At 34.0% G+C, this 20,176-nt stretch overlaps 1 protein-coding gene across 1 annotated transcript in view; it reads left to right on the top strand.

The window, feature by feature from the left end:
* The window catches only part of LOC101743655 (monocarboxylate transporter 10), a 147,310-nt gene that overhangs the window by 23,545 nt on the left and 103,589 nt on the right, over nucleotides 1–20,176 (top strand). The gene's annotated exons all lie outside the window — the stretch shown is intronic.

The raw sequence follows: 20,176 nt of genomic DNA, 5'->3' as shown, positions 1-20,176 counted from the left end.
TACACGATTGTGTACCATTCAGCCTCGCCATGTTTCATTACAATTCAATATCGAGGAAACTGAAGTGAGAGTTGTGGATACATCAGACCATGAAGTGTAGATTAATTTCCAGGCGCTTAGTAAGACGTTGACAAGTTTAAATGCTCCTATTTGGAGGCTTCACTCTGAGATAAATAGCAGGATTTGGCTTGCACCCTTTGGCACGCTCCGGAACGATGAAGCTTGGTCGTATAACGTTGAATATATTGAAGAGTGCACTTAAAATTTTGTTGCGGTAATTACATTACGTAAATAAAAAAAGATGTGTGGTCTCGTGGGACACCGGATAGGAACTAAGTTTCTTATTATAAAAATATTAATTTCAAGTTCTATTCGTGGTATAAAGAAAATAAAACTGGAGGTTTCGCAACAACCCACGGTCATTCGGTAGCGTGCGAACTTATTGTGGTACACTTCATTCACGGTTGTTTGCATAAGATTTAGTGTATTGCGCAAACGAACGATCTGAGATCGTGGTCAATGAAAGATAAAAAAATATGTTATTTTTTGTACGTTTTTACAAAGTTAAGTCGTACACTGTATGCATTACTAATAAAAAAATTACGTTACGGACGTTTTTTCCCGGTTAGGGCACCCCTCGGCATCGTCCCATAAGGAACTTCGTTCCAAAAGTTACATGTTTAATTTACTAAAAATATTGTTTTTTTCTTTTTTCAAGCTTACTATGACACAAGCTTACTACTGACACGATTTCAATACATTTTAGAATTTACCTTTTTTCCATGCCAATTATTATAAATAGCTTACAACGTATGCTTAGCAGTGGATCAATCGATCTTTTTGATTTTATAACATACTAGCTTCTACACTGTGGCTACTACGGGTTGTAAATAAATAATAAACAGTAGTAAAAATAAATACACTCATAGATAGATATGTAGCAGCTATATCGAATGCATTGACCTCCTGTTTGGTTCCCCTCAATGCTGAAGATCGTAACCTCCATTTAACATTGTTCTGTTCGCGATATTCTAGCAGCATGCTCAATACTCAACAGCACGGATAGTTTCCGAGACTGGCTATCGAGAGTCACCTAGTCCGAATAACTGATAGCGCTCTGGCCTCTGATCTGTATCCTTCCATATTCTAGTTAACTACATTATATTTATTAGCATAATAGCAATTTAAATCCAATTTTGATCAATTGTGGTTTTGGGTAGGAAACCTCTTGTAATGTGCGTAGCCAAATTTCAATGTACAACAATAAATAAATAATATGTATAAATTATTGGAGACAAATCGCACACGGTCATCAAACTATGATTACCGGTACTATGGAAACCAGAGATTAGTGTATATGTTTTTTTACAAAACATTCGTGTGCCACAGTTGCTATTCAACTCTTTTGATAGTTTGAGCCATTTAAAGTTTTTGGTAGCAATGTATTCGAAGGACAAAGCCTTCGTGCTGTTGTGACCCAATTATTGAAGTCTTGTTCTTCGGAACTGGGTCGAGTGACCAAAACATCATCGGTTCGCACTAAAACTGGATAACTTTCTTCTCTGAATACGTGAATTGAATATCGAATAATGTAAATACGATTTTATAGAAACAGTTTTTATCAAATTAAAACGATTCTCTTATTTTTAAGTAATTGAACTCTAAACCAAAAAACTGCAATCAAAAGAGTCAAATTTAATGGGACGGTACATCGTGAATACTTTTTGGAGAGACGAGATAACTCTATTGAAAGGCTACCTGAAAAAAACATGACCAATAAATCTTAAAATGACACAAAATTATATAATTGGTGCGCTTATCGCTCAGAATGGTCTCTTTTAGGTAGTCGGGTATGCAGAGAAGCAATTACACATTAAAAGATGTTTTCAGTACATACCTTACAGGATCCAGAATGTCAATCCGTTTCTAAAAAAATTTTGATCTAGCTTACAAATACATAGCATTTCAAATATATATAACAATCTTCGCTCCGTAATATATGTATATAAATATATTATTCCATATAAAGTATATAATAATAAATAATTTTTTTTTTTCGCAATATCCGGAACATTCGACAGTTGGATTAACATAATTTTATAAAATATTTTTTTGTTAATTCATTGTGGTTTACATTTTTCTTTTCTACACAAAATACTATCTCGAGATTTTGTAGTTTGGACTATGTGGAGTTCCATCTTAATAACCAAACGTGGATAGGATGTAAAGAGTATAGAAAACTAAGACAAATATTTAGGCGCCTACTCGAAAATCCTAGACTGAATATTTGCAAATTTTATCGTGAGTGCCTTCAAATATTGTCTAACTTGTCGCGGCTGATTGATGAGCAAACACGAAAATTTAGAAGTAAAAGATACTAAAATCTTATTTGTTTGATGGACGTTTCGTTTACTTAAAGGTTCAAATATCAAAAGACGCATTTATTTTTAAAAAGAAACATACTTCTGGATTTTGTTGAAGTTTTTATGTTGAAAGAATTCACATTGAGATTTGATATTTTTAGATATTATTTATGATAGATTATACATAGAACATTTTGTTAGGAAGAGTTTTAAAATATTCAGAATTAATATCAACTACAATTTAACAAAGTATGCACCGAGTTATGAGAAAATATATGTAGCCTTCTTCAGTAAAATATTTCGTTTTAAAAACAAATTAATCATAGAAAATTGATCCTTACACTATGAAGTTAAATACGTTGAAACAGAAAAAATTGCCCACGAATAAACAATTTTACGTCTCAATTTTAAGTGTTCGGTTCGCAATAAGTACTCAAAGTGAACATAATATTTTTATTGAGCTACGAAAATAAACACATTTATATTTTTATCGATATAATCAAATTGGTTTATTTTATTTAAACCCGCATTTAAAACTAGGACATTGTCTATTATAAAGTGTAGCTGTGTAACTTACATTTTGGAAAAAATGAAACAAAACACACAAACACATATTAATCCATGATATCTAACACAAACAATGAACTAACAAAATTATTTACTGAATGATTTATATTTTCCGATAAAATCTATACTCATAAAAAGAGATTGTGACAAAAATCGCGATCTCAAGGTGAACGCCGCATCTCTGTCTCTATCTAATATAGGAAACAAATGGCCTATCTACGTTTATCAAGCGAATAAATCAAAGTGCCAATATTGGTAGCGTTTTTATACTGGTAAAAACGTGACGTGTTTATTGTGGCGACACAAACAGTATTGCTAAACGGTTCCGCCTCAAATCCGTATTGAGAAATTTTTTGCCATTCCGAATTTTGGATAAACCATCAACGCTACCGTTTCATTTTACGTAATAAATTAAAATCCATTTATCGAATTAAAATCAGAAATTTCGAATAAATTAATATTGACATAATTACTAAAGTATATCAGTTGATAATGTTTCCGTATTTCATTATCTGATAAATAACTTTACTTGTACATACGATTGTGGGATATCGTTAAGGTCTTTGAAAATTTTAATATTTTTGAAGAATGAATGAAGTACCACGAACTTCACAATTTCTATGCCCAAAGATCATGTTTTACGGTTTTCAGAATAGAGCTGTCGTATTGGGTGGCAACATTCACATTGTAAATAGCTGTGGTATTTACTTTTCACTTCATATCCAGTTGGCCGTGAAATTACCTGGCTATCAAAATAATACAAAAAAACTATGATTATTTAAATACAAGAAAATATATTTAAGAAGATTAGCTTATTTATAAAAGGGAAAATAAAAAACATTTGCTTTACATAATTGAGTCGTCTATTATCAATGGTGGCAATCTGTGCATTTGGACAAAAAATGTTATTGATATGTCAATACAGATTGATTTGAATATAATCGTCTCCTTCAAAGAATACGGTTCAAAACCTGCATTAAATAAAGGTTAATAGTTAACCTGTTATTTATCTAAGATGTCGTTCCGAAGAGTTTTGTGACTGCCAATGGAATACAAAGTCAATAATTCGTTTTTCTGATTTACCAATAATTGTCCAAAAGTCAGATTGCCGGCTTTGATAATAGTCGACTCATATAAAGTATATTAGTCATTTAGTTAGTGTAATATTTTATTTACACAATAATATTATATATTCGGGAGTGTTATTCATTTTTTTAATGAGGTTAAAGAAAACTACCTACATAGAACATCGAAAAAAATGTTGTGTTTAAGCTTACACGGAACACTTAACTTTATCAGAGGTCATTTACCTCTCTCGGGAAACGATCCAAAAAACTTATGTAATAGCAAATTACAAACTGTATAACAGACTCACTCGATTATATAGCTAGGCTATATTACCAGGCTACATAGAAAAGTAGTAATATTTTTTAACCAGGGATTGTAAGTCGACGAGCTTACGGCTCATCTGCTTTTAAGGTATCGCTGAAGTTCATAGACATCACAACGTGTATACCGACATACATCTCGAAAAATCAATTTAATATCTTAACAATAAAATATTCAATAATGACGATTTCATTTCTTTTTCAAATATTTTCACCACCTTACTTTCAAACTAATTTTGTACAGGGAGTAAGCGTCATAAACTGAAAACATTGTTTTGGAAAATGAATCAATTATGTCGAAACCTTTTATTTGTCAGCGCTAAAGTTAACAGATAAAATATTGATCAGAAAACGGTTTAAGGATGCATCCTCTTTGTGACTTGTGGAAATTTTCCCAAAAACCGATTTCAGTGTGTGCAGTAGGGTCTGGGTGAAATTCGATTGGGTCCGCATAATATCACGTTCCGCAACGCGAATCAACTAGATTAATTATGGGGACGAGAATAGAAACACAGTACAAAGTTTATTCAAGACTAGCGACCCGCCCTCGCTTCGCCTCGGAAACTGTAATTTATTATTGATTTCTCCACCATTTAATGGATGTTGTTATATATATAAACCTTCCTCTTCAATCACTCTATCTACTAAAAAAACCCATCAAAATCCGTTGCGTAGTTTTAAAGATTTAAGCATACACAGGGACAGACAGATATAGTGACAGAGAAAGCGACTTTGTTTTATACTATGTAGTGATTTTTATTAACCTTAATTAACAAATAGATTTCTATATAGCACAAGAGTGATGCAAGCCGGTGATGGCGTGCGACTAACTTATGCAGTAATTATCAATTTGAACCCAACAACACTGTAAACACGGCACATGATCTTCGCCTATCTTAACAACTAATATATGCATCACTGGTGGTAGGACCTTTTGTGAGTCCGCACGGGTAGGTACCACCACCCCGCCTATTTCTGCCGTGAAGCAGTAATGCGTTTAGGCTTGAAGAGTGGGGCAGCCGTTGTAACTATACTGAGACCTTAGAACTTATCTCAAGGTGGGTGGCGCATTTACATTGTAGACGTCTATGGGCTCCAGTAACCACTTAACACCAGGTGGGCTGTGAGCTCGTCCACCCATCGAAGCAATAAAAAATGTAGGTATATAACAAATAACTTCTCTAGACTGCCTCGTCATTAAATGTTGAACTATGTATCTGATAGAGACCATCACGATTTCATAGAAAGCAGTAAACAGTGACAAATTCAGAAATAAAATTTTAATGACAAATAAATTAAAACTGAACACGAACTAACAGAAATTTTACTACCGTCCTATTTTCGTCTATACTTAGCATCAATTGCACATAGCCCCCGAAAAGTTTGAATGATTGGACTTGATGACTAGCTGAATATATCTGATAATGACTTTGACAATAATACTTTTGTATTGTAGCCATTTTTGTTTCGTATAGGCAGAAGAAGAAAAAATGTATACGTAAATAAATTAAAAGAGTGCACTTTATTTACACGTGTGCACGGAGCATGGGTTTGACAACACCAAACATTTTGTAGTTATTATGTATTTTACCATAATAAACTTACGCTTCATAAATTTCGCCTTTCATGTGCCTCTAGTGGTAAGGCGTGGTGTTAGCCCACACCGATAGGTACCCCGCCCAATTTGGGTGGGGGCCCAATTATACCGCAAAGTTGTCGTGGCCTAAAGGATAAGTCGTTCGGTGCATTCGTATGTTGTGATGCAACTGTGTTCGAATCCCGCAGGCAAGTAAGTATCAATTTACTAATGAAATTCGTACTTAAGAAATGTTCACGATTCAATCATGAATCAAACCCGTAAAATTATAATTTGCGTAATTACTGGTGGCAGGACCTCTTGTGAGTCTGCACGGGTAGGTATCACCACCCTGCCTATTTCTGCCGTGAAGCAGTAATGCGTTTCGGTTTAAAGGGTGCAGCCGTTGTAGTGTAATCACTGAGACCTTAGAACTCATATCTCAAGGTAGGTGACGGCATTTACAGTGTAGATGTCTACAGGCGCCGGTAACCACTTAAGATCAGGTGAACCGTGAAGTCGTCCTAAGCCTATTAATAAATAAAAAAGCAGTAATGCAAATGCAGTTGACAGTAATGTGTTAATAGTACTTAAATTATAAAGCTGAGATTCTCAACGTTAATACCCTCATATTATCGCAGTTAACGTGACATTACTTTTAAAAAATATTTTATTAAATACTTCTTTTAGCTGGTCCATTTTGTGCCGTCGCGTCGTCCTGTGAGCATAACGCTTTCCAAATCATGTCTAACTACATCAGCGCCGTCGCTCAGTACCGTCAGTGCCTTATAAATAGCATCGCCTAAAGAAAAATGGACACCACCGATGCCATCCAGGCAGGCTCGATTAAAATCTTTCTAGTTATTATAAAGAGTATACAAGCTTACACCTACTTCATAATAATTTAAGCAAAACGATTAAAACTGAATATAATACGAATGTCGACTAATATTTATCATTAAAGGCTACGTTTCAATTTAAAAATGAAGCTATTTTTCATCTACGTCAGAACCGCTTACCGCCCGTGATCCATTATTATAAAAATGCACATAGAAATTCCACAAATATTTTGTACCGAAATAAATTCTATATTGTAAATTTAAAAAATGAACTTCGTATTATCTTTCATTTGTTAAATCAGGTCAATTTTTTTTTTGAGACACCCACGCGACTGCCTCTATTTAGAATGGAAGATTTTAGTTGACATTAAATTACTGCTTTATTTAATGTAATCATTAAAATATGATTTATTAAATTCAGTTTATTTTATTTTAATTGAATACATTTAATTTTTGTACACATATAAATGGCCGGAAATATTAATGTTGTTGAATTATTAATAATAGAAAGATCATACTAAATCATTTCCTTTCAGTTAATTATCAATTTATCTGAAGTCGTCGTGGTCTAATAAATAAGATGTCCGAAAAATTTATATCCAGCGATACGACTACGCCAGTGTTCGATTCCCACAACCAGCTACCATTTTTCTAATGAACTACGTACTTAACACACGTGCCTTCGACGATGAAGGAATAAGTATCATCGTTAAATAAAAAATAATTTCATAGATATTGAATGTTGACCATTTTCTCCACAAAGTACATATACAATAGATGGAATAACAATAAAAGATTATATTTCTGTGCGGATTCACAACATAGCCAAAATTGTCTCTTAATTCCACGACAAAATATAATATTGCTGAGATTAAGCAATATTATGACCCCTAAATGTACTTCATACATGCAGTTTTTAATTTTGTTGAAAAGAAGGGGTGCTTGCGCGATTGCTTGTCATAACATGTCAATGCTAGTTTTCGACCCTCGATCGCTATGTGAAAAAGTTAAAAAATTGGTAAACTTTTTTATCAAATTCTAATTTTATTTAAAGCTTTTGTGTTAATCAAATAACCTTTAGATATTAAAACGATCCACATAAATGATTTCCTTGAGACATAAGGACGAAATTTGAATAATATTGTATTGCGTAAAATATTTGAATAATATTTACCGACGTCATTGCTTACCCGAAATTTAACTTTAGAATACAATAACAATAATTAATGTGATACAGACAATGGCAATGATGTAAACATTAAACAAATTTTGTAAAGATAAACACGACGAAGCTAAAGTTAGGCCCAATGATCCGCAACATTCATGATTTATGAGTTGTCAATGAAAAGTTTCAAGTTTCCGTTATTTTCGTCTCGGACGACTTTTATAATAAGACGTTGTAAAATGATACTGGTTTATTCAACCGACTTCAGAGATAGGCAAGAGATGTGCTTTGTTAAAAATAAATACTGGATACATTGCAAAGTTGTGAAATTATGAGTTTCTTTTGTTTTTCGGCGTCTTTCATAATGGCTGTGAATTTACATATGACTTCAAGTCTCACCTGATATTAAGTCGCTATTTTGGAATATGAGGCCAAAGTCTTCATTGTATACCAAGACTGTTCCATCAATCATGATCATCATCCCCAAATTCAGGACTCTGCTATCAAAACTCATCTGAAAACAATAAATTGAGCTTTGCTTTTTTATCATAAACATTATTTAATTCGATTATTGTACATAAACTGAGATTGTAACTATACTGAGACCTTAGAACTTATATCTCAAGGTGGGTGGCGCATTTACGTTGTAGATGTCTATGGGCTCCAGTAACCACTTAACACCAGGTGGGCTGTGAGCTCGTCCACCCATACAAGCAAAAAAATCAAATAAATAAAAATTAGTATATGAGTGAAGTTTGCGTATGATGTAAAACACATGCAAAGAGGTAACATCACAATTTTCTACGCTTAGATGCTTGGTTAATATTCATTAAGAACCGAGTTCATTTATAACTCTGCCATTCATAAACTATTCCAATTAATGAAGGAAAAGACTAACAAAAAAATAGTTAAACGCCTTTGAACTGTATGATTCGGGTTATTGAACGTTTACGAAGCGCATCCATGTTAATGGTTCAGATTTTTTTCGTTAATCAAACATCTGTTTATTTTCAACGAGTTACGCAAAGGTCAGTAATGTTTTCGTAAATCGAGTTCTTATCTGAGATGTTTTTTTGCAGCCTGCGTGAGTGTGTACTAATGATACTGATATAAAAAACTCTTTTTATCTTTGCATGTACATAAAATTGTATGTTTGTATGTGTGCAGTATACATTTCTAAGCCATTCATTCAACTGTGATGAAATTTAATACGTGTTTTGTTGACACACCAGGCTTCTGGAGGAGGCTAAGGTTTCTGTTGTGCTCAAGGTTTCTATTGTGTGGTGCATTTTTTTTATTGCTTAGATAGGTGGACGAGTTCAGAGCCCACCTGGTGTTAAGTGGTTACTGGAGCCCGTAGACATGTACAACGTAAATGCGCCACCCACCTTGAGATATGAGTTCTAAGGTCTCAGTATAGTTACAACGGCTGCCCCACCCTTCAAACCGAAACGCATTACTGCTTCACGGCAGAAATAGGTGGGGTGGTACCTACCCATGCGGACTCACAAGAGCTCCTACCATCAGTAAAAAGTATAAGCTAAAGTAGTTTAAAAACATTGATGTGTTTTCCATATGATTGACGATAGTAATAGCGGAGCACGGCCGGGCCGAGCTTAGAATAAATTTATAGATTTAACAGATGCAGAAAACTTTCATAATACAAAAATAAAAACAAAAAAACAATGACGACTTATACTGTTGAAAGAGCACGTTCAAAACCCATACGAAAACTATACCTAGGTAAAATTCTAAATAAATAATAAATATAGTAATATCTTTATTGCTCAATTCCAAACAAGGTGCAACCAAAACAATTCTGTTTCTAAAAATGAACTTACCTCACAAAAGTCAAAATTATAAAAAAAAAGATAGAAAGAAAAATATACATTTTTTAAATCCTACACGTTCATTAAACATTCACCTTTAACATTTCTAAACAGTATACCCATTAATTAGTTTGGCCGAGAATCTTTGATAAATAGACAAACGGACAGGGAGACGTATCAAAATTCTAAAAATCTCTATGTTTATTTACGGAACCCCTAAAAACGAAAATGAAAACATCAATAATATTAAGAAGCCACTGCTCGTTGTGAATTTTTCGTGTTATTATTTTTCGCATATTAAAACGTATTCATAATACGTAAAAACAATGTGTATTCTGTTTAGATTTTTTTCGCATCGCCTTTATTATTACGTAAATTGAATATCTTTCCTGAAATCGCTATGAAATAGCATTTTGTTGGGCGTTCCCTCCTTGGCTCAGATAATATTATAATAAAGTAGGATATTCAATAGCCTATTGAATAAGTTACAGAGCCTGAGTCCGCCCTTAATAAGGTAATGATATTTTCTCTTCTACTATACGCGTTTTATTTATTTTACTAAAATGTGCTACATTTAACGGCCGTCTGGTGTAGTGGTAAGTGACATGGTCACTACACAAGGGGGTCGCGGGTTCGAATCCCGCCAAGGGAAGATATTTGTATGATAAATATAAATGTCTTTTCCAGGGTTATGGATGTCTATTAAATATATGTATGTCTATAATAAAAATCTTACATTTATATCCGTTATCTGGTACCTGTAACACAAGTTCTTTACGAGCTTATCACGGGACCAGTTAACGTGGCGTGATTGTTAGTAAATACTTATTTATATATTAAAAGAAAAAAAAAAAAAATTATAATTACATTGTTTCAATAATATCTAAAAGGTTTGTACATATATAAATAAATTTAAATTTTTAAGTAATAAAACAGAGTCATAATTCAAGTTTTTTTTTCTTTCTTATTTTCATCAGAAGATCAGACAAGCTCAGTTAGTGATAAGCCGTTGTTGCGTAGTATTATGTTCAGGGATCAGTTCCGTTAGCCGTCATGAGAGTAATCAGTCATCCACAATGCGTTTCCGGAGACCAGTTCTACCACATTGCATGTAGCGCTGGAGTAATCTCTCCTCCGTGCTGTTTCCCGATACTGTGTATATGATGCTCTTCAAACAAAAATTGTAAGTGTTATTTTTGATAAGCAGGCGCTTAGATGTACGTACCTCTAGCATTTCTGAAGACCATGACCAAAAATGACTATCAAAAGTATCGTGCCATATACTCTAAAACTCTTATTTTATTAACTAAACTGCAAAGCTACGACTTAATAGTATAATACAAGCCTTAGAAAAAACATTACTGAAACTGCATTAAGCCGCTTCCTCAAGATGAACGGAGAAAATTTTCAATTTACAGAGCCAGGCGCAAAGTCTAAAGCCACAAAGTATGCCTTAGCGCTCTGACGAAAAGATGATTGCATGCGGCATCTGGTTTTAAATTGCGATACGTTAGTTGCTATTTTAAATTAGTTAAATGTATTTTTATTTATTTTTTATTTATTTATACTTTATGCACAAAACAAAACTTGTACAACACAGGCGGACTTAATGCCATGGGCATTCATTCTCTTCCAGTCGACCATAGGGTGGTGCAGAGCAAATTTTGTTAATGCATGGTAGGTGCATTAACAAAAGAATAACAAACAACAACAAAAAAAAAAAAGAACAATCTCAAAACAAAAATCTTCCTTAAAATAACATCTCAGTATTATAGAATACACATACTACAATTTAATATACCTATGTATAAAATAGTAAAATACATACATACACACATAAAAAATGTACGTTTTCGATTAGGGTTTTAAATACAATCATCTGTTATTAATTTGTGATATCACCAGTATCGCTATTCCCAATGTTCTTGTTTTCGGAAAACATTCAAAAACACCCGCTACAGAAACGATGCTGATTACATAATTGGCGTGAATTACCAATTCTCTATGCTCCATTTTATAGATATAAACTTCAAAATTAATGACAAATGAAATAATTTATCTACATATATTGACTAAATAAAAATGTCTTTTTTGTTCGATCAAAAAGCAAAGGGGGCAACTCTCCATTTATCACATGACTTCATAGGCTTTGTATATCAACTATAAATTGTTTGTATTAAATTGGGTGTTGTGTTAGAAAGATGAGTAAAATAGCAATTTGCATCATTACTAATCACAAAAACTTGTTACTATACCGACATGACTTTCCGTTTTCGGAAGACCAAGTAACCAAAGAAATTTTAAAGGTCACGTAAAGTTTAGGACAGCTTTGTTAATTTTTAACAAATACGTTTAAAACGTAAAAATCTTACATGTTCATCGAGACGCCTTCGATTTAGAATTATGTTTGTTTACTGACGAGCCGGTAGGTGAACTTAAAGGCTCAACCAGAGGGAATTACTAATACTGGCCCTAGCAAGAGTAGTGCTTCGAGGAATCTACCACTGGATCGGAGTCTCGTCCCACTGAGAATATCGGACGAGAAACTCAATTGTCTTGTTGTCTATATTATCAACATATTATATAATATTTACATACAACATATTATCAACGGATTGGTCTATATCAGTCCAATTCGATTTTGAGAGTCAAGACGCAATGACAATAGGGTCCTTATCTATAAAAGTAAATAGGCATTCCATTATGTCTGCTTGATGTCGATGTCTATACTTCCCAGTGAACAACTAATAGTAAGTGAGCGAACCAAGAGTTCTTTTATCCATATTCACCAATAAAAAAAACACGTGTGGCACTCGGGGACTGCCGCGGTAAAGCTATTGCATAGCATTTTTTATTAACTTATGCAATTATAATATATACAATATATACTATACATATATAATATATACAATATATAGACAATAATAATTTAATATTAAAACAATAATAAAATAAAACCACGTTATATTTATAAATATTAACAAAAGCAAAACATTAACTGTCCCCTTCACACTCATAAGACCGCGCGAGAGAGAGATGGGCAGACTTTTCATGATGCACATGCAGTGCGACGTCACGCCGCGCACTTATTCATAAACACTACACAAGCGCAACGTGTGAATGTGTTGAACGCGAGCTACATGGTAGGCGGAGTGGAGGGTGTTAGGTTTCATTTTCATTACGGAATTTCTTGATTCGGTCGCTGCACTCAAAGCCCGCGATAAAAGGTATGCAATAGCTTAAAACTGCATCATTTAAAATACATAATCGAATTTCATGAACAAGAATTTCCCTCATTATCTCTATACTTATATATAAAAATAATTGCTGTTAGTTAGTCTCGCTAAAATTCGAGAACGGCTGGACCGATTTGGCTAATTTTGGTCTTGAATTATTCGTGGAAGTCCAGGGAAGGTTTAAAAGGTGAGAAAATATAAAAAAGCTCGGAATTATATAAAAACAAACAATTTTGTTTTTCCTTTGATGTGTCCCCTTGATGTGTCTTTTATTTATCGATTGAGGCACTACGAAGTCTGCCGGGTCAGCTAGCTCTTAATATAATGTAAAATGTGACCTTTTGTAAAGTTTATTTTTATTTTATTTAATGAACAGAACAAACTTCAACGTGCCTACTTTTCAGATCCAAAGCGATTTTCGCAGGGACACGACGACACAAACAATATTTTTTACATTACTGTTTTTCTCGGCTCCTTTTCACCCAAAATGTATAGTCATAGCACACAAATTACTAATGTACCTTTCACATAAATATGGTTTGATCTACGATGCCTATTCGACATATTTCATATTTCATTGTTCCGTTTTTTGGAATCGTTTTTCTAGGTAAACCTACTATATTGAACTACATAAATTTGTGACTGCTAGGGAAGTGCCTAATATTTTGATCGTGTGGTCATGACAATATTTGAAAATGAAGATTTAGAAAATGATGGCGCTAATCCACGCCTCAACATTGATTCAAATCAACTGTTTGCAGTATGTTTAGCAGCGGGTTTTGGAAATAAGACTAGTGTATGATAAAGACCGAGCGCTCACCTCACCAGGCGTATTCTTTATTTCTGTAGGTGGACGTTATTTTTCATAGCTCGAAGTTTTTTTGGAGAAGAAGATGATGATAGCAGGGCACTTTACCGTTGACGATTATCATGTTATGTATGTATAAATGTACTTAGTATGTAACCTGATTCATTATAATATTGCTATTGCTTTAAGCAATGGTTTTGACAAGGCCTTGAGTTTTGTGGTAAATATTGAATAGTTTTTAAGATCATTATAATATATTTCATTGGTTGTGTTTTTATTTTAATATCAGTTTTATTAAAAGGTTTATTACAATGGTTCTTAGATATTTTACAAAAAAGATGCACTTTCTTGCTTGTTCGGCTTCATCTCGATATTCAGTACAATAAATCGAATTTATTTCTGCGGTATAGGCTATGATAAACCAATGCCATATACGGATTGTCATTATCGGAGAATGGTAAATAGACGTCATTACAAATTAGAGCCACAATGACCTATTATGGTTCTCTAAAGTCGTTTTTAGGTTTTTATCGCCTTAATTGAATGTGAGTTAGCGAGAATCATTGATCACATTGTCAAATGGATTAATGTTTATATCGTAGATTTAAATAGAAGTATAAAATCGGATTTTATTAACATAATGTTCCTTGCTGTGCCCATTTACAGTTTCTCTATGTATTAGACAGCAGCAGCATAGAACGCATATAATTATATAATTTTTTTATTTTCTTATTTATTGCTCAGACGGGTGGACGAGCTCACAGCCCACCTGGTGTTTAGTAGTTACTGACATAGACATCTAAAACGTAATGAGCCACCCACCTTGAGATATAAGTTCTTAGGTCTCAGTGTAGTTACAACGGCTGCCCCGCCCTTCATACCGAAATGCATTACTGCTTCACGGCGGAAATAGGTAGGGTGATGGTACCTACCCGTGCGGACTTACAAGAGGTCCTTCTACTAGTAAAGATCAGTTGATACTTTTTTTTTTCTAGTGAAGGTCGACTACAGCCATAGGTCTTACCTCACTGTCCTGTGCCCCGTTGAGAAGCAAACGTGCGTTCTAATCGCAAACGCGGGACAGCCGTTTTGCGATTTAATTACTTGGACTTAATTTCTTAATACGGGTGGCACTCTTCATATTATAGAACTTTGGGCTATTTAACGCTAGATCACCCACAATTGCCAGACCCTGAAAATTCTCAACACAAAACAATACGTTAACAGAATATTGTTCGATTTGAACTTTATCGCAAAATAGCCTAGATTAACCAAATTACATTGAATTTCCACCAATTAAAAAGCTGTAAGTTGTAACCAATATTGCCAAGGCTGATTTTTATTATTATTAAATATTATTGTTATTATTATTTTATAATTATTATTGTTATTATTAGACAAATTCGAGAACCTCGTAGACTATCCATGCTCGATTACCAGTGTCAGTAATGAATGCTAAATATTGGATATCATTAAATATTTCATCTATATCTTTTTGTCTCGTATGTCCTGTTACCCTGTCGTTCTTGTGTGTTTTTCTTTTCGTCGGTATTTTCTTGTCCTCATTCGTTCCAGTTTGGAGTTTAGGACAGCCCTATTTGATTTCGTGTCTAAAGATGAGTGACTGCAGTCAGATAGTAATGCCTTTGCGCTTCTGAGATTAGCTATTTTGACGCACGAATAAAAAAAAAACAAAATAATATCTGATAGTGATTGCATTTAGGATAATTTGGGGTGAAAACATCTCCAGCGCCGTTATGATGTGAAGCTCGTTGAAAAGATATTACCATTACAAAAGCGACCGTAAAAAATATAACACACCAATCTAAAGGTACATATCGCGTTGTTTTCAATGTCTAATTTTTTTAAACTCTATGGAAATATAATGGGGAACGTAATTTGGTAGTTTACATTAGTAATTTACATGAATACCATTAATTACCTATCATCGAAAACATTAAATAAGCCGTCAAACCTATCAGAGCACCGAATTTTCATAAAACAAAAGCCCGTTCCGAGTTCACCTTTATCTAAATCTACAATAGAATAATATCCGGATTATTACGCACAATTGAATGAAGAAATTTTATAAATTAGCAGACGATTACAAAAGAATCCAGACCTCCTTTGAAATCCAGTTTAATATTAGTGATGGAAATTGATCTGTCATTCTGTAAATTCTGGCATATATTTAGGGTGAAGGAATCTGTAATCCGTCGATCTGAATGACTGGCCTACGTTGATGGATGGCTTAGGTAAACGATTAACGATGTTACATCAACACGGGCTATACCTCAGTGATTAGGCAGAATTCATATTCGCGTTACACGAATCATAAATTAAAGGGCCGGTTACAAATATACGTGATTAATTTGTCAAATATTATTTATTATTCCTAAAATGTGTTACGCGGAAATTATTCGTTTTTCGATTACTTTAGCAGCCACATGCGATGACTTTAGTAGTCTAAGACATAAACACTTCAGGAGCACAACTGACTTAAGAAGACAAGAAGAAAGATAGTTCGTTGTTACGGAGAAAAGGTCAATGGAAAAATTGAAAAATTCCCGGCCTGTGTAACGCACACATCCCTATTTACTCGTGGGACTTGAAGGGGCATGCATGCGGGCGGAGCGGCAGAGACGTCGCCGGGCAACCACGAAGTTTTTCCAAAAAAGCTGTCAGTCGATATAGCATCAATGAAACATATTTTACATCGTTATACTTAATTTATAAAATACTCCTTAAACTGGGATTAATTTTAATAATTCGTTATAAGTGGCCCCACGTCACTTGTTCAGCAACATTGACCACATATGACGTAAAAAAACACCGTGTAGTCACTGCAAGGGAATTTGGGGACGTCAATTTATTTATACATATCTTTATAACAAAGTGCGTTTTACAATCTTTGAAAATGCACTGTGGATAAACGCTATGATAATAAACTTGGTTCCACTCCAACGAGAGGTACTGTGAATAGCACACAGATAACAGGATCAACTGGAATTCACAGTAGCCTCGTTCTCCATGAAATACTAGGCACAAAACACAGTCAGAACTAATGTATCTTTATATGTAGAGAGTGAATTTGAATTCAAAACAATTCTTCGTTTAGATATTTTACATCATTTGTTAATCGAATTCACGACCCATCTATTGTTAAGTGGCTACCGGAACTCATGGACATGTGTATCATAGATAGATTACTTGTGGTAGGACCTCTTGTGAGTCCGCACGGGTAGGTACCACCGCCCCGCCTATTTCTGCCGTGAAGCAGTAATGTGTTTCGTCTTGAAGGGTGGGGCAGACGTCGTAACTATACTGAGACCTTAGAACATATCTCAAGGTGGATGGCGCATTTACGTTGTAGATGTCTATGGGCTCCAGGAACCACTTAGCACCGGGTGAGCTGTGAGCTCGTCCAACCATCTAAGCTATAAAAAAAATACACATACCGCCATCTTGAGCCATGATGACGATTAAGTCTTAATTCTATAATATAATAACGAGTATCCGCGGAAACCGTATGTTATACCAAAGCACATTTCTGTTTCGTGACAAAAATCCTTAAAAACCAAAATCCCAAATAAAAACTGCACCATAAATAGTCTTAAAATCCTTACAGTATAATAGCGTTTTAGAGCAGTTAAAAAGCATATAAAATTCAACTAATTTTCGTTAATAGGTTACACTTAAATTGTTCAATAAAAAAAAAACGATACGATTACTTAGCTTTGTCGAACGATATATTCAAGTCATCCATAAGCCTGTTCGATAGGATAAACGTTTTATGCGCTGTTTAATTCAATTTACAAATGCGCGTTTCAGCGTTGAGCTGGTAAAATTGTTTTTTTTTTTTTTTGAATCGGTTTTATAGTAAAATGAAATAAGAACGTCAAGCAATTCAAATCACGAAAAGTGTTTCAAGAGGATTTATTTATCTCTATATAAACCTGAACTTTCTTTTAGATGCCTCATTGGATGTAATAAAGACTAGAGGTCCCGCAGTAGTCGAAATTCGACTATAATTAATTGGAATTGTAAGTTTGTACACTATTATGATTGTATTTTATACGTCTATATTCACAAATTTCGCCAAGACCACACTATAAAAAGATTAATAAAGACAAACAATATTTAATCTAATCTCAATTTGACAACAGACGTCAAGAACAAAAGTTTGACAATAAATAGTATGCATGCGTGTGTGCGTCAAATACATGGTATGTAGTGTGTGTAATGTTTTCTTTATTAATTGAATGTATCTTTTATGCATTATTTTAAAAAAATATTAACATTGTGCACTTCTTCTCTATATTCTCTATAAGTGTGGAAAATTTCATACTCCTCCGTCCGCACAATTTTCGTAAAAAGGGATACAAAGTTTTTGCTTCACGTATTATTGGATTTTATAAAGATATTTTTGTCATATATATATAGCCTCTATAGATAATCGGTAGACCGTAATAAATAATGTTTCCTGCATGTTCGGGACGTTACCGAGGACTATTTAGTGTTCGACCACGATGACATCTGACCTACACAATCATTTGTCTATCTCAACACATTGCAAATGATGGCCATTCAAATTGTGAATGCTCCCTTTTACTGTAATAAGATAAATCATGGTAATTTTGTTGAAAATTTTGTGCTCTTTGGTTCTAGCAATACAATAATAGTGTGAATAGAAAATACATTTATTGAAAATTACTTACGCTGTGGTTTTAGCAACACAATAAGTGTGAATAATGGAAAATACAACTGCAACAAAAGCATTGACTATATGCCTTTTATTACTTAATAATAATTTTAGAACAAACCGCAATATATTATTATACATAAAATCTAACGTAACAAAAACGGTAATATTTAAGAAAACACTTAATACTAATGTAAAAAATTATTTTTTTTTAATTTTTTAATTGTCAATATTGATTGACCACCTAGAAAATAAAAGATTGTTTCCCCATTAATTTGTGTGTAAGATTATTGACTTGAATAATCGAATTAATGAAATCGTAACATCGATGTTTGTATTATTATTATCCCGGTCTCACGGATCGTTTGGAACCTCTGGGTCTGCGGAGGGACTTCGGTTCCCTCTGTATTTTGTACCGTATGTTCCATGGGGAGTGCTCTGAGGAATTGTTCGAGATGATACCGGCATCTCGTTTTTACCATCGCACCGCCCGCCACCGGAGTAGAGTTCATCCATACTACCTGGAGCCACTGCGGTCATTCACAGTGCGTTTCCAGAGGTCTTTTTTGCCACGTACCATCCGGCTATGGAATGAGCTCCCCTCCACGGTGTTTCCCGAGCGCTATGACATGTCCTTCTTCAAACGAGGCTTGTGGAGAGTATTAAGCGGTAGGCAGCGGCTTGGGTCTGCCCCTGGCATTGCTGAAGTCCATGGGCGACGGTAACCACTCACCATCAGGTGGGCCGTATGCTCGTCTGCCTACAAGGGCAATAAAAAAAAAAAAATATATATATATATATATATATATATATATATATATATATATATATATATATTAAGGCGTTATTTGCCCTACCTCGAACATATGTATATATGCATGCAATACTCGGTCAAATGGTCAATAATATTCGATAAAGATATCTTTAAATTTGGGAGAGAGAGATTTCAGAATAATTATAGTAGAAAATACTCAGTATATTAGTTACAAAGTAACAATCATTTTATCAAATTGACCGTATTATGACTGTGCCAGAAAATTGGAATTATATTATTATTGTATAGTTTATTTGACCTACCAAATGATATCACAAGACGTTACGTAATCTCACTTTTAGGACCACTAATCAACACAGAACAACAGCTGAGGAATGAAAAAAAAAGTTTAGTATGTGGTGGAAAGACACAAATATTATACTTACGTTTTTAAATAATATAAATAATACATAAAATAAATACACAAAATACCGGGAACAAGTCACGCACGGTCATCCGGCTCCAAATTATAATTCCCTGTGTTACGGGAACCAGGCTGATTGATATATATATCCTTATATTCGTTTAAATATATACATAAATATTGAAAGACATTAATTCGCTCGGTTACTTATCCGCAGCCTCGGGACATTCGCAGACGGTCGACTTGTCCCCACGAGACCTACTGCTATTTAGGTAATGTAAATACGCATTTAACAAGACTTCACTTGGCACTCCAATACGTCCCCGAGAGCAGGTAGCTGACCTGAAATTTATCTTAAAATTAAATTTGGCTTTTAAAATCAGTTTATATCCATTACCATATCCGATTTAAATAAAACTAGCCGTACTCGCCCGCTTCGCTGGGCATTTAACATTAACATTATTATTCATTGTCATTATTATTAGGGAGTCCAACACTCATATAAATATTAGCCTATCCGTTAAG

The sequence above is a fragment of the Bombyx mori genome, chromosome 23, assembly GCF_030269925.1.
Source record: "Bombyx mori chromosome 23, ASM3026992v2".
Taxonomy (NCBI): domain Eukaryota; kingdom Metazoa; phylum Arthropoda; class Insecta; order Lepidoptera; family Bombycidae; genus Bombyx; species Bombyx mori.
The sequence above is the reverse complement of the archived record's forward strand: the minus strand, read 5'-3'. Positions and strand labels throughout refer to the sequence as shown.